Here is a 14,902-nt window from a genome sequence, read left to right on the forward strand (position 1 = left end):
CCGACACGCTTGTTATTTCCACACAGCAATGTTAATTATGGTGATATAACACTAGAATGAATGGCTAGGAGGAGTTCCAATGGCACTATGGAGACACAAGCTAACAGAACAAAAAGGGGTCCTTAGAGTTCATTCTGTCCTGCCTCCCACCTTAAAACAAGTAGATTTCCGAGCCATTTGGCACATACGGTGATCGGTGCTTTTCCTAAAGATGCCCAAGGAAAGACACAATTTGCACACTGACATTCCAACAGCTGCCTACCAATAATTCAGTCTCACAATGGTCAAGGAACCCACCACCACATTGTGTTTTTCTTCTGTTTTTTAAACAAAACTGATCCATGGTGGGTCGGTACTGTCTAGAATAAAGTTGAAAATTTCAAAATTTACCCTTGGAAGGAAATACCTAAGTGAGGAGGTGTGGCTGGTCAAGGGCCCCAGTGCCGAGGCCCCTCATCGTTCAAGTACCTCTGGTTCTCATTCCCACTGCCATGCTGAGCCCCAAGAGCACATGGGTCCTTTCATAATGGCCCAAGTGGAAATAAATGCCTTTGTTTTTATCCCTTTCATCAAATTTTCCAAAACTCTTTTCAAAATACTAATATAGCCATATAAGCAATGAAAAAAGCAAAGGCCACAAGGATACACCAAGCTCCTAACAGTGGTTACATCTACAAAGTTGGACTATATGTTACTATTTCAACTAATTCTTTTTTTCCTAGGTTTTTAAGAATAAGCCACATACAATTTTACTGTGCAGTGAATCTTTCACGATGTCTACACAATCCCTCTCCTCTCGGGAAAATTTCCTTCTACTGTATTGTTGATTATTGATTTTAATTAAATGGTATCATTTTCCACTTGAAGAAGAATATCTGTATGCTGAGTTTACATTCTCTGCTCTCATCTATTCTTTTTTTGCTAATTGGAATGTCTTCCCATTTTCCTCTATTTTCTTGGGGGAACTTTTCCAACTTGTTCTCTGTGTCACTTACATGATTTTTTCCCCCTGCAGGATCAGTTCTATATATTTTTTCAACTGCTATTAAAATACTAGCTTCGTTGCCATATTCTTCCACCTTTTTTTTCATCTTACCCTGCTGTCTCTTTAACTCATTCTCCCTTTAAGGATATTTTTGTTATGTGTCAGGGAAATAGTACTTCTTGGATTCTATTGAAAACGCCAAATCACTTCCTAATAATTTGTGATTTATTCTAGAATACAGAATTTTCAGATAGAGGTTCTTCTTTGTCTTTGGCTTGATATTACCTCCCTCTTCTTTGGCGGTATTTTTCACAAACCAGTACCTAAATATTTCTCAGTGCCTCGGTGCTGCATTCTGTCTGCCTGGAGGATGATTAAGACCCCTGCTCGGATCTATGGCTACAGCACAAGTACATGAATACAAAAAGACAGCCCCTGATTCCCACCCTGACTTGGATGAAATGAGCCAGTGGGGAGCAGAGTCGGCAATTGGATGCTGACAGACTGCAGTGAGGAGAGCTCTGGACCCTGGGAGATGAGAAGTATCCAGAGGGTGAAATAGGAGTGCATTTGGTGCAAACTTGATCTTCTCTGCAAATTTAGCTCTGGGCTAGCATTAGCCTTTTCCCTTCCTTCAAGATATCAGTGTCTCCCATAAATGCATGACGGGAAAGACTTTGGTGAGCTGTGAATAAGGGTGAGGAGGAAAAGATGGGGCTTTTGTGGTCCAATGTATTTAGGAAAGAGGATTAAATAAAGTATTAAAAAGAACACCACAGGCCCCCAAATGGCATCACTTAGGTTAAGGCCCCAAGTCAGTAAAGCAAGACTTAATACCTACCCAACTCAGTTTCAATCCCCAGGAAATGTAGTCTTAACCAGTCAGTCAGGAATTTTCTGGTCAGCACCAATGAGATAATCTGTCACGTGAGCCCTCTTTATCCTCCAAAGGGAGATGAGCTAATCCACCTGCTAAAACCCCTTTTCCCCAATTGAAGATGAGCTCACCTGAAATAATCCTTTTTTTTCTCTCTATCCTGCTTTTATTTTTTTTTAAGATTTATTTATCTATTTTTGAGATGGGGAGGAGGGGTACGAGAGAATCTTCAAGCAGACTCCCCGCTGAGCATGGAACCTGACATAGGGCTCAATCTCACCACCCTGGGATCATGACCTGTGCGGAAATCAAGAAACGACCACTTAACTGACTGAGCCACCCAGGCACCCCTTCCTGCCTTTAAAAACCTTTCCTTATCTGTAGCCCTGTGGAGCTCCCCTCTGCTTGCTAGGTGGGATGCTGCCCCATTCATAAACCAATTAATAAAGCCAATTAGATCTTTAAAATGTACTCGGTTGAATTTTTGTTATTTCAGAAAAGTTTAAGAGGTCTGTTTATTGTGTCAACGTCCAGACACTCAAAAATACTGAGTGCCTTGTGGACTTCTAGGAAGTGACTCTATTAGGGCAACATTTCCCGGACTTCATGGGCAATAGTAAGCATTTTGATGGAGTCTCTTATTGGACCAACATTTCCTGGAAGACAGTATTTCTCAGGCTAGTTACAATAGGCCAACTCCACTGGGCTCCCTAGAAAAACCTGGAAGTGTCTGAGGGGTGGGTAAAACAGGGGCCAGCTCTGTGTGGCAAACGCCATGTGGGGCTTGAGTGTTCCCTGCCCTCCACAGCAGTGGATGAGAATTAAGGGAAGGAACGCATCCAAAGCAAAAAGTCAATAGCAAGAAGCTCAGCCACATGCAAGGGCCTGAGTCCGTCTTCTTTTCACACAAATCCAGCAACACAGCTAAGAAGCAAAGTGTATTTACTGTCATGCCTGAGGAAGTTAAAGCACAAAGATACACTCTTGATCTGACATGGCTCATAGCTTCTCACAAAACTCAGAGTATTAGACTAGAAAGGAATGTGGTGCTCATTGACTGCAACACCCTTGATCAACAAGTGGGGAAACAGGCTGAGGGGCAAAGCAGGTAGTTCTGGATGACCCAAAAGAGGAGTGCTGAGTCTAGGACTCTCATCTCCAATGTTCCTTCCATGAAACCACGGGGCCTAGTATATAACTAAAAAATAGGAGTGTGGAAATTCAAGGCCAAATAGCTAAATAAGAGTACTTTATCCTAAGTATTGTTCTCAACATTCCAAACAATCATAAAATTCAACCTCTTTTCATCTTCCAATTTGGGCAGATAAAAAAATAATTAGTTCATTCATGCGCTCATGCATTTATTCATTCATTCAACAAATGTCTATGGCGCGCCTGGGTGGCTCAGTCATTAAGCGTCTGCCTTTGGCTCAGGTCATGATCCCAGGGTCCTGGGATCGAGCCCACGTCGGGCTCCCTGCTCAGTGGGAGGCCTGCTTCTCCCTCTCCCACTCCCTCTGCTTGTGTTCCTGCTCTCACTGTCCCTCTCTCTGTCAAATAAATAAATAAAATATTAAAAAAAAAATGTCTACGGAGCATCCACTATCTACCAGGACATGTGTTGGAGTATAACCGGGAAAATATTTGACATCATCCCAGCTTAGGTTTTGATGGGGGAGACAGACATTATCAAAATGATTACAGAAACAAATACCGGGTTGATTCTGACCAGAATCATAGACACCTGAAGAGTAATAATGACCAGAATAAGCAAACTTAATCCTGAGCCATAAATACAAAGAGTCACGAGGTCTAAAAATAGGAATTTTTTATGACACCCCCCCTCAAATCCCATTTGCTGGAGAGGTAGAGGCAGAAATTAAAGCACTAACATCGCCATCCTCCTGTCTTTGAAAAGCGCCCTGGGGTAGACCCAACCCACAACTATGGCTCCCCACTAGCCTCCTATTCGGTAAACCCTGGGGAATCTCTCTTCCTTTAGCAACACTGCTTTGTGGTGGAGGTTACCTCCCCATGGGCTGCTCCGCTTTGCACTGAGTGACACTGGTCGAGCCCTTCGACCATGTAGAGTCCCAGTGTTTTCCTTTTTAAAAGCCCCCACTTGCAAAATTAAATGAGATTGCCAAGTTTTAAGCTTAGCACATAGTAGGAGGTCAATAGATATTAGTCCCTCCTTCCCACCGCCTTCCGCTTCCTTAAGTTAGGCTCCTTCCTACCTCTGTTGCTAAATGCCAGCCCCTAATTTATCTGGGTCTCAGTGTCATCATCTATGAAATGAAAGAGCAGGACATGGGGTGACGGCCAGGGTTCCTCTTAATTCAAACATTTTCGGGTTCCAGCATTTTAACAGCTGCACCAGGCAGAGAAGGAGCAGCTGGCGCTGGGATGATCTCTGTGATTTTGGTCGGCGGGGGTGAGTTCCAGGAAGCTCCCCAGCAATGACTATGACCTACTCGAGGGCAAGCCAATGAAATGAGGAGGAAAAGGCCACCGTTGCGGGGCGCATGCCTGCAAACAATCCCCAGGCAGTCGGAGACCCTCCGCTGGAAATCAGCAGGTCCTCTGCAGCTCCACTTGCAACAGAAAAGCTGCTATTTGCAATAATGTCAGTAACTGAGGGCTGGGATTCAGAGGCTCCTGGCGTGAGCCACCACCAAACAACCAATTTTCACTTTGCAAGGCAGGAGGACCGTGCTCCGGCGCCGGCGGGGAGGGAGGTGTGGGTGTCTGCTGGGACAAGTCTGGGCAGGGAGTTCACAAGGGTTTCAGATGGCTGTGTCTGGCCTGCAGTTCCTGCCTCTTGCAAGCTCTTCACACCACAAACACACAGCTTTTTATTGTTCTTGAAGCCCTCAGGAGCCCACCCATCGTTCCTAGAGCTGGAGGAGAGGAAGGTGGGCAAGGAAAAAAAGAAAAGCAGGGAGACGAGGCTGTTTGGAGCTGATACACACAGAGTATCAGGTGGCCCCAGGAGTCCCGGGTGTTCTGCTCAGATCCGTCGCAAGCCGAACAGAGGTGCGTCCCAGGTGCGAACCTGGCAGTCACTTCCTCTTCTGAGCGCAACCTGCGCAGGTGTCAAGGGTCAAGGTCAGACGAGGTGATCCGGGTCCCGCCAGGGAGGAGGTGGCGAGCAGGGCGGGGCATGAGGAAAGGTGATGCAAGCTGCCACAGTAAAGAGGGAAACAGTACGGATTTGCAGAAGAGTATCCCTCGCAGAGCTGGAAGTGATCTCAGCAGTGACTCTGATGATAATCATCTCCAAAACCACTGAAGCTCTAATGAACTTGTTCAAGGTCACCTCTGCAGATGAGTCAGGAAGGCTCCCCCCTCGGTGCCCCACTCTCCAGGACCCAGGAGACCCCCTCCGGTGTGAGTTCCAAGCTCTGGGGAGCCGAGGAGCTGGACAGGAAAGCACTGTGAATCTGGCCAACGGGCCCTGAGATGCCTAGGGCAGTGCAAGGGACCCCTGCCCATTGGGGCTGCCTGGAAGAGGTGGGTCCTGAGCATGGACGCCAGGGGCTCTGAGCATGCACCCCCAGACCGGCACCCCAGTCACTGTACCATTGAGGGACTAAGCCTGGAGGGCCATGGGCTAACGCCTTTGTAGGGGCCAAAGGCAGGTCACCCCGAGATGCACCATGAAAATTATTTTGACTTAAAAAGCAATCAAAACCCCAAAGATTCAGGAAGAGCTCTTTACCTCCTCCCCCACAACTGCCTAAAAGAATTTAGATAGAGGACGGGCTCCAGGAGGAGACTTATCACCATAGACAGCTACCTTATAATACGAACAAGGGAGACAGGGAGGAACATGGCAAGGCCTGTTGGATCTAAGTCCTCTTTGTCCCATTTTTTTCTGAGTGGCTCAGCACACATTTATTTACCAAACATTTAACTCTTTTTCATCTCCCGTGAATTGCATTCCTTCCCTTTGAAGTCCCAGACTCCTACCCACTTCTTCTTAGTTGAGAATGACCTATACACCTCATTTTGCCTGCCTTTGGAATGTACATGTCTGTCTGGATTCCACATATGCACACAGTAAAATGTGATTTTTCTCCTGTTAATCTGTCTTTGTGACTTCCCTTTCTCACCTGGCTTTGCTTTTAGCTCTCCTAACAATCACTGTTACTAGCTCTGCACCTGCCCCTCCTGGCCCCTAGGGTGTGCGTTGGTGTCTGATCCTCTATCCCCATCCCTTTGTCTTCAAAACTGACCTGGCCCATCTTTTCCCTATCTCTGATCTTCAGAACTCTTCCTGTCTGAGTCCCCTGACAACCAGCTTCAGCAAAAGGACACCCTGTCCGCAGCAAACAGTCAAGAATCCACTCCAGGTCATCCCTTAAGGGCTCATCTGCTATATTCAGATTATGTTTACAAAATCGAGAATGGTGGGGGTGGAGGGGGAGATTAGGTAATTGTGAGGGAGGAAAAATAATTTTTCCTCTATTCCTCTAGGTTCTTGGCTGAGATTCCCCCCCCCCAATTAATAAAAGACTAACAGGAGAAAACAAACAGAAGTTTAATAACATGTAAAGCTCCTATAGGCATGGGAAAGATCCAGAAAAACTGAGTAACTCTTGGAAATGGCCCAAGCCAATCTTTAAATGTCAGCTAAAGACAAAAAAATGTCAGATGGTGGGGAGCCAGATCTGGAAGGCGATCAGGAAAGCCCGGTAAACAAGGGAAAGATTGTTATGCAGATTTACGTCTTTGCCTTCCCCATTGATAAGAGTTTCCGGAGACTTAGTCATCCTTCTATTCCTGGAACAGAGAGGGAGACACCTTTACAAATGGAAATTTCCCTTATAAATGTAAATGTCTCTTACAAAACGGTAAATTAGACTCAGTTTTCAGAGCTTTTCCTACTCCTCTGCTGTTTCTTAAAAGTGACAATATTTTTTTTAAAGGTTTTATTATTTTTAAGTAATCTCTATACCCGACCTGGGGCTTGAACGCACGACCTGGAGATCAAGAGTCGATTGCTGTACTGACTGAGCTAGCCAGGCGCTCCCAGAAATTATCTTTGAATTGATTATGAAGAGGAGTAGAATTTGCTACCCCAAAATATGTCTCTTTGGCATTAGTAGTATTTTAAGTATTAAAAGTATTGTCACTGGGGTGCCTGTTTTTTATTATTTTATTTTATTTTATTTTATTTTATTTATTTGACAGAGAGAGAGGACAAGTGGGGGGAGCCACAGAGGGAGAAGGAGAAGCAGGCTCCGACTGAGCAGGGAGCCCTATGTGGGGCTCGATCCCAGGACCCTGACATCATGACCTGAGCCGAAGGCAGACCCTTAACCGACCGAGCCACCCAGGTAGGTGCCCCATGGAAGGATTTTTAAATCATCCCCAGTGATTACAGAAAGCACAAGTACACCCCAAGAAAGTCTATGATATTGGAAAAGGATTTACAGGAAATCCATAATTTAGGACGAGGAGAAAACTAGCAATTGCATTAGTAAGAGCATAATATTTAGTTCAGGTTTTTTCATTCTGCAATTTCTCCAAGACTAGTTCAAAAATTTTATGTAAATACAGTCATTTTTAATCTTTATATAATTATTATATTAATCACTCATTATTATAGATTTGGGAGCCCCAGCATTTTGGCTTAGTGTATCTCTACGTTTTCCATACTTGGGGGGAGCGTGACAGTGAATGGGCTTGTGCACATAAATTCAATGGTGGCAGCTCTTACGAGACATCAACCAGTCTGTAAGTAGAATTCTTAGACAGTGGGGCTGTGGACCTGAGCATCAGAAGCATCTGAGATGCTTGTTAAAAATATGCATTCCCGGGACCCCCTCAAGGTGTTCCCACCTGGGACTGAAACCTGGATATCAGAATCGCTTGGAGCAAGACCCAAGAATCAGGTTTAGGGTAAGAATCTGTGGCAAACTGTCTTCCAAAGCAACGGCAACAGAATATCTACGATCTCACATCCTCTCCTGCAATATAATCTTGCCTCCATACCATCAAGAGGTGAGGTCTGTGTCCCCCACCACCTTCCTTCAACCTGGATGGGCTAATGGCTGCTGTGACCAATAAAATATGGTGCAGATAACAAGTGACTCTGAAACTAGGTCATATAAAGTGATGCAGTTTCCAGCTTGTTCTCTGGAGCACTCACATCTAGAGTCCTAAGCCACTGTTTAAGACCAACCGTGCTGAGGCCGCCATGCTGGTTGGAAGCCACACCACTCGAAGAGACCCACACAGGTGTTTCCACTCCTCAAGACCTTCCAGTTCAGATGGTGGGGTGAAGAGTAATCCAGACGATTCCTTCCTAGAAGATACACCTCCCAAATCCAACGCTTTCCAGAGGACAGATGATGAATACTTGCACGGTAACTGACATCAGAGCGAGCTTTAAGGTCAAGACTGATCACTGTTTATTTACTCATTCATTCCATAAAATAGTTATTGATTGCTCACCATTGCAGATTGTTCTAAAATCCAGAGAAAGCAGAGAGGTCAAGAAGAATCCCCCCAGTGTCATGGAACACGCATTCTAAGGGTGGTGAGGCAGGGTGTGGCTGGGGGAGGCGGGAGCAGGGAGAGATAAAACACATAAATACATTAACAAGATCCGGAGATGTTAAATGTTGTGAAGACAGTAAAGCAAGGTGATGTGACGGGGACACCCTATTTTAGATTCCGTGGGTATTGAAGGTCTCCGACAGAAGTTGATTGAGGTGAGACCTGTATTAGTTTGCTGAGGCTGCAGAAGTAAAGCACCCCCAACGGAAAGTGTCACAACAACAGAAATTTACTGCCTCATGTTTCAGGGGGTCAGAGGTCTGAGACCAAGAAGGGCCACGAGACAGAATCCATGCCTCTCTCCTTGCTTCTGGTGGTTTGCTGCCAGTTGAATCTGTGACAAGACCTGGAGGATGAGGATGCTCTTGTACAATAACGCAAGCTGAGCGTCCCAGGCAGAGAGGAATGCAGAAGCAGAAGCAGAAACAAGCTTGGCGTTCAAGAACCAGACTAGCAATCGATGGCTGGCATGTAGAAAAGCAGGGTTGGCATCACCATCATCTGGAACATTCCTTTGCACATCTGCATCCGCTTTGCCATCACCAGAAGCCTGAAGCGTCCAGCCACCACACGCCATCATCAGGAATCCTGGTCATTCCAAATGGGACACGTGGCTCCTAACCCGGCTGTTCTCGCCATCCCCACCAGCACGGTTTGCTGGGTATTTATCTCTCTCTCATGCTATTTCAGCTTTGTGGATGGATCTTCCTGCCTTTAGACTCTCTCTCTCCACCCTCCCATTCATCCTTTGCAATACCAACAGAATCATGTTCTAAAACAAATCTGATCCAATCTTATCCATTCTTAAAAAACAAACAAAAAAAACCCCAACTCCATTGTCTCTTCATTATTTGCAAGATGAAGAACAAAATCTCCAGCACAGTGCAGAAGGTTATACAAATCCAGCTCGGCTCCAGCTGACATTTCCAGCCTTTCTGTAAGCTGGACTCACCCCTCGTTCCCCAGACCCACAGTGCACGTTCAGGACTCTGTGTGTTCATGCTTTCCCCTACTCTTCTGGCCTTTTTCTTTCTTTCTTTCTTTCTTTTTTTTAAGATTTTATTTATTTATTTGACAGAGAGAGACACAGCGAGAGAGGGAACACAAGCAGGGGGAGTGGGAGAGGGAGAAGCAGGCTTCCGGCCGAGCAGGGAGCCCAATGCGGGGCTCGATCCCAGGATCCTGGGATCATGACCTGAGCCGAAGGCAGACGCTTAACAACTGAGCCACCCAGGCGCCCCTTCTGGCTTTTTTTCTTGATGAACACCTTATCTTTCAGGAGCCAGCTCTGTACCCACCTCTACTAAAAAAATAGCTACTCTTCTTCACTCTTTCCTGAAAACCTCCCTGCCGTCCTGTGTCTGAGGTAGGATTAAATGCTCCTTTACCTTTATCCCCATAACACCTTGCTCTGCATTTATCATCTTGGCTTATGTGTATTGGTTTGCATATCGTTCATTTGCCTTCCTTGCTGAGCCATGAGTTCTGTGAGGTCATGACAGTGCCCGGTAGAGTAGCTGTTCAATAAATGGTTTGTCCGACTGAAGTTAACTGAATGCTAGTAACGGATGAGATGCAAGCACCACCTTCTTGGTCACCGACATCCCCGGACCCGGATCAGTACTGATACTAACACCCCTCTCAATGTCCGCGTCACCATCAATATGGTCTAGGCATGAATTCAAGTCCTGACACGGTCACAAACCTTAGGAATTGTCTTGGTACCATCTTCAACTCTCTGGGCCTCAGTTTCTTTATCTGTAAAACCAGACATTGGGACCAGATAAAATATTAGCCCCATCTCTCATGCTAGAGTCAGAGTTCACATACAAATCGTATGGCTTTTAGCGTTAACATCTCTTCGCTTGGTTTCGGCAACACAGGTGTGGGAGATGCTTCACTGATGCTCTCGTTTATTGGTTTTGTCTTATAGTTTATTTATTTGGGGGCAATAACTCTTTTGACACTGACGTTCTCTTTTGCATGTTTAAGGCTTGCATGTTAGGAGAAGTGTGTAGTTTTGTAGCGAAGGATGTAGGTTTCTACAATTTTGTTTCTGCTTGTTTTGGGGGTTTTTGTTGTTGTTGTTGTTCTTGTTTGTTTGTTTTTTGTTTTACTTATAAGCTCTGGGGCCATGGTACTTTAAGGCAGTTTTTCTGAAAATTGACCACACAGGAAGCTGGGCCGAACTTCCCCCAGACTCCCTCCGATTAATCCCCTCTAATTCTCATTAGCATGTTCCCACCGCAAGCAGGGAGACATTCGTTGCAGCTCATTTAACACCTGCAAGTTTTGAGAGTTGGTACCCATAAAATGATCACTTGCTTTCTCAGAGATGATAAATTTGAACCTTTTTGAAGGTTGGACTTTTGTTATGATTTCTATTTATGTTCTTACATCAAGTCATATGTTAATGAATGCTCTCATCTTTTCAAATGTAAAGAGAGGCAGGAAAAAAAAATTCTGAATGAAACCGTTTTGGTGTATGAATGGCCACAGTCAAGAAAGCTTCATGGCATTTGGAGGCGGTGTGGCTTTTGTCCCGCGCAGCCCCCAGCCCTAGCTTGGCAGAGGTGGGCCCAACGGGCAGGGCGCCGATGGGGAGCTGGGTGGTTTGGAGGTTCACAGGCAAGAGAGGGAGGCTCTCTGCTGTACCCCAGTGCGTGAGCAGGAAGTGTGGCAAGAAGGGACGAGCAGGGAAGTCGTCAGAGCTTTGAAGCAGAGTGTCTGCAGGGATGGATACTCCTCCTTCTCATAGTGGCAGGGGCTTATTCCTTCCCCCTTCAAAAAAAACAAAACTAAAAAAAAAGCCAAGTGAGCAGTGGGGAAAGAGGGCTCCAAGGGCATCCCGAGGAGCGATCTCCAGTCCCTGCAGGAAGGAACTGGGAGCCACCTGGGATGGGGCAGGGCATGTGCCATGATTCGTGGGAGCATCTGACCATGTCCTAGGGAGTGATATGAGCAGAGTGATCGATGCCCTGTTCTCTGGAGGTTTCTAAAGCAGGAAGCTTGCAGGTGAAGCTTTCAGCCGGTGGGCAGTGGGGAGCCTAACAGGGGAGGGAAGGGTTGCTCCCCGTACCTCTAAGGCCCTCCAAGAGCGAGAAGAGACACTTAGTCATCCCAGAGCATCACTGGAGGACCACCTAAGTTAGAAGAGTAGGCAGATGGTGAGACCGTGCCCAGGGCTTGGCCGAGCAACGGTGACCATACCTGGCAGTAGCAAGGTTGAGGGCGTGGACGGCTAGCAGGTCCGAAGGGGGACAAGGAGGATGTCACTTATATGAGGGGATACCTAGAAGTTGCCCATTATCCCAGGAACACTGAGCTCCCCTCTACACAGGTACCACTGCATTTCTGGAGACCTACAGAAACAGGATGGAATGAAGTGGACCACGTGAGTCCAGGATGCTCCACCAAGCTGACAGTTAGGGAAGGTCACTTCCAGTGTCTCTCTCATTTCTCTGTGCCCTCCTGGAGGAATGAAATGTGGAAATGTGGGGAAAAGAGAGCCCAGACAGAGAACGTGGCTTCCCACTGCACTGCCGCAAGGCCCCAAGGCTGATTGAGAGGAAAGAATTTATAATGGGATATTTGGTTAAAGCCTTAAACCAGATTGGACTTTTAATAACCAAAAGCAACCAGAAAGTTATACAGTTGGCCCTAGTTATGGCTGAAGGGATGGGAAGCCAGGTCAACCGAGTGTGGTTGGAAGCACCAATGGAAAACATAAACCTGATTGATGTTCAGAGCTCCCCACGTTCCGACCAGTAAGCAAGCTGGTTTTCAGGTCACAATGAGGAATAAATGCGATAATTATTAAAGATGCACACAGCACTCACACACTTAGCAGAAGCAAACTTCCTAAAAATTCCCCTTAGTCTGACTTTTCTTTTCCCGCAGTTTCACACATGGGACAGTTTTGCAAAAATATGTCCCCTGCTTTCTACATGCGGTCCCTTTCCTGCTGGAGGGCCTCCCTTGAGCATCAGTGCTTCCCAGCCTTCTCGGCCTGACCCACACACACCCCCACGAGCCCTGGACAGTAAGCAAAATCCTCCTGCTATAGGCTGAATTTCCAGGAACAGCATTATGGGAAATTCAGAGAATGTCACCGTCTTAGTCTGTGAGGGGCTGCTAGAACAAAAATACAGTACACTGGGTGGCTTACACAACAAACATTTTTTTTTTCTCACAGTTCTGAAAGCTAGGAAGTCCAAAATCAAAGTGCTGGCAGATTCGGGGTCTGGTGAGAGCCTGCTTCCTGGTTCTTAGAGGGCCGGCTTCTCACTATGCATCCTGTGGTGGAAAATCAGGAGAGAGCCCTTTGGGGTCCCTTTTATAAGGACACTAATCCCATCATGAGGCTCTATTCTCACGACTTTATCATCTCCCAAAGATGCCACCTCCTAATCCATCACATTAGGGGTGTTAGCATTGAATGTCTGAATTTGAGGCAAGGGGACACAAACGTTCAGACCATAATAGTCACCCTTTATCTGTTTTTTTTTTTTCCTCCCTCCCTTTCTTTCTTTTGTGACTTGCCCATTCATGATATTTACTCATTTTTCTATTTCTATCCCATTTTAAAAATCGTCTTTTAAAAGTGCTCTCCATCCTAAGAATATTAGTCCTTTGTCATATGCGCTACAAATATATTTTTTAAAGATTTTATTTATTTATTTGACAGAAAGAGACACAGCGAGAGAGGGAACACAAGCAGGGGGAGGGGCAGAGGCAGAGGGAAAAGCAGACTCTCCGCTGAGCAGAGAGCCTGATGCGGGGCTCAATCCCAGGACCCTGAGATCATGACCTGAGCAGAAGGCAGATGCTTAACTGACTGAGCCACCCAGGCATCCCAATACAAATATTTTTTTCTGTTTTGCTACTTACATGTCAACCTCATTTTTGTTGTTGTAACTTTTAAAAGATTAATCAATCTTTTCTCTATAGTTTCTGAAAACTCCAGTCAAAAATATTCTCTGTTAATGCCTTTCTTGTTTCTTCTACTTCTGAATCATCCTCAGCTGCCCTGGCTCAGTGTATTCCATGCTAACCTTCCCCTTGCAGTTACTCTTCATTTTGTGATAGGATTTCTTCATTTCGCATATAGGGAATGCGGGTGACACACTTACAGGGTCATTAAGCTTTTTTTTTTTTTTTGGTCCTTGCATTTTATTGGTAGCTTAGCTAGGTATCGAATTCTGACTCAAAATAGTTTCTCCTTAGAAGTTTGAATATATTGCTCCTTTACCTAAAACCCAGTATTGCCGACCAGAAACAAATGTCAGTATGCTCACCTTTCCCTATCAGTGACCTCTTTTTTCTCTCTAGATGCTTTAAGGCCGTTCACTTTATCCTTTGAATTAGGGCATGTCAGCAGGATAGGTCTCTATGTGGGTTGTTTTCTCAATTACCCTTCTTTATACTCAGCAGGTATTAAATCTTAAGGGTCATGTCTAGTCTTAGGGAACTTTATTATCTTTAGTGTCCTTAACTATGCTTTACCTTCTTATGCTTAGTCTTCCTTCCAGGTCTACTAGATTACTGTCAAGTCTCCTAGATTTGCATTTGTGTTTCTTAACTTTTCCTTTGCCTTTTATTTATCTTCTGGCTCCAGATTCGGAGAGATTTCTGATTTTATTGCCAGATCAAAAACTTAATCTTCATCTCTGTCCAATTTATCATTCAACCTGTCTAGTGAAATCTTCACTCTTGCAGTAATATCTTAATTTTGAAATTTCTTTCTTGTTCTCTGATTGGTACCTTTTCAAAAGAGACTGCTCTTAATTGGTGGTTACAATATCTGCCCAAACCCACAGGCAGAAATCAGAATGTTTTTAAACAGCCCATCTTCTCCTTGAATTATCTCTTTCTCCCCACTCTGAGATTATTTATTTTGTGTTTACTGATCCTTTGCTTTCTCCTTCATGCTTTTGAAGTTTTTTTAATGCCTCACAATCTTTGTTTGCAAGTGCCTTTTTTTTAGTGAAGAGCTACTTTCACCTGTGCAGATAATTGGTGTGCATTTCATCTGCAGTTGTCTATGTCTCTTTCTTAAATAGAAGAACCAAATGTGAACTTTCAGTCAGCAAACATAATTATAGGCAGACTCCCCTGTAACTCTGGGGGACTAGGAAGAAGGAAACAAGCTAGAGACTCTAACAAGGTCCCATGAGATTAGAGCCCATGAGTGCTTCTGGTTTGTTCTGTTTCTTTTGTAGTCCCCAACACCATCACCAGGAGCTCTCCCAGGGTAGATTAAAAATGGATGCAAATCATTTGTTTATTTCTCCCATTGAAAGGTGGAGTTCGATCCCTCCTTCCTTGAGTCTGTAGGAATCTATGAACATAGCCAAAGTGACACTATCCATTCTGGTCCTGGGCCAGCTTTCACTTCGTCTTTCTTCCTTTCTTTCTTTCTTTCTTTCTTTTTTTAAGATTTTATTTATTTATTTGAGAAAGAGAGAGCGAGC

Source organism: Phoca vitulina, unplaced genomic scaffold, assembly GCF_004348235.1.
Source record: "Phoca vitulina isolate PV1807 unplaced genomic scaffold, GSC_HSeal_1.0 scaffold47, whole genome shotgun sequence".
Classification (NCBI taxonomy): Eukaryota; Metazoa; Chordata; class Mammalia; order Carnivora; family Phocidae; genus Phoca; species Phoca vitulina.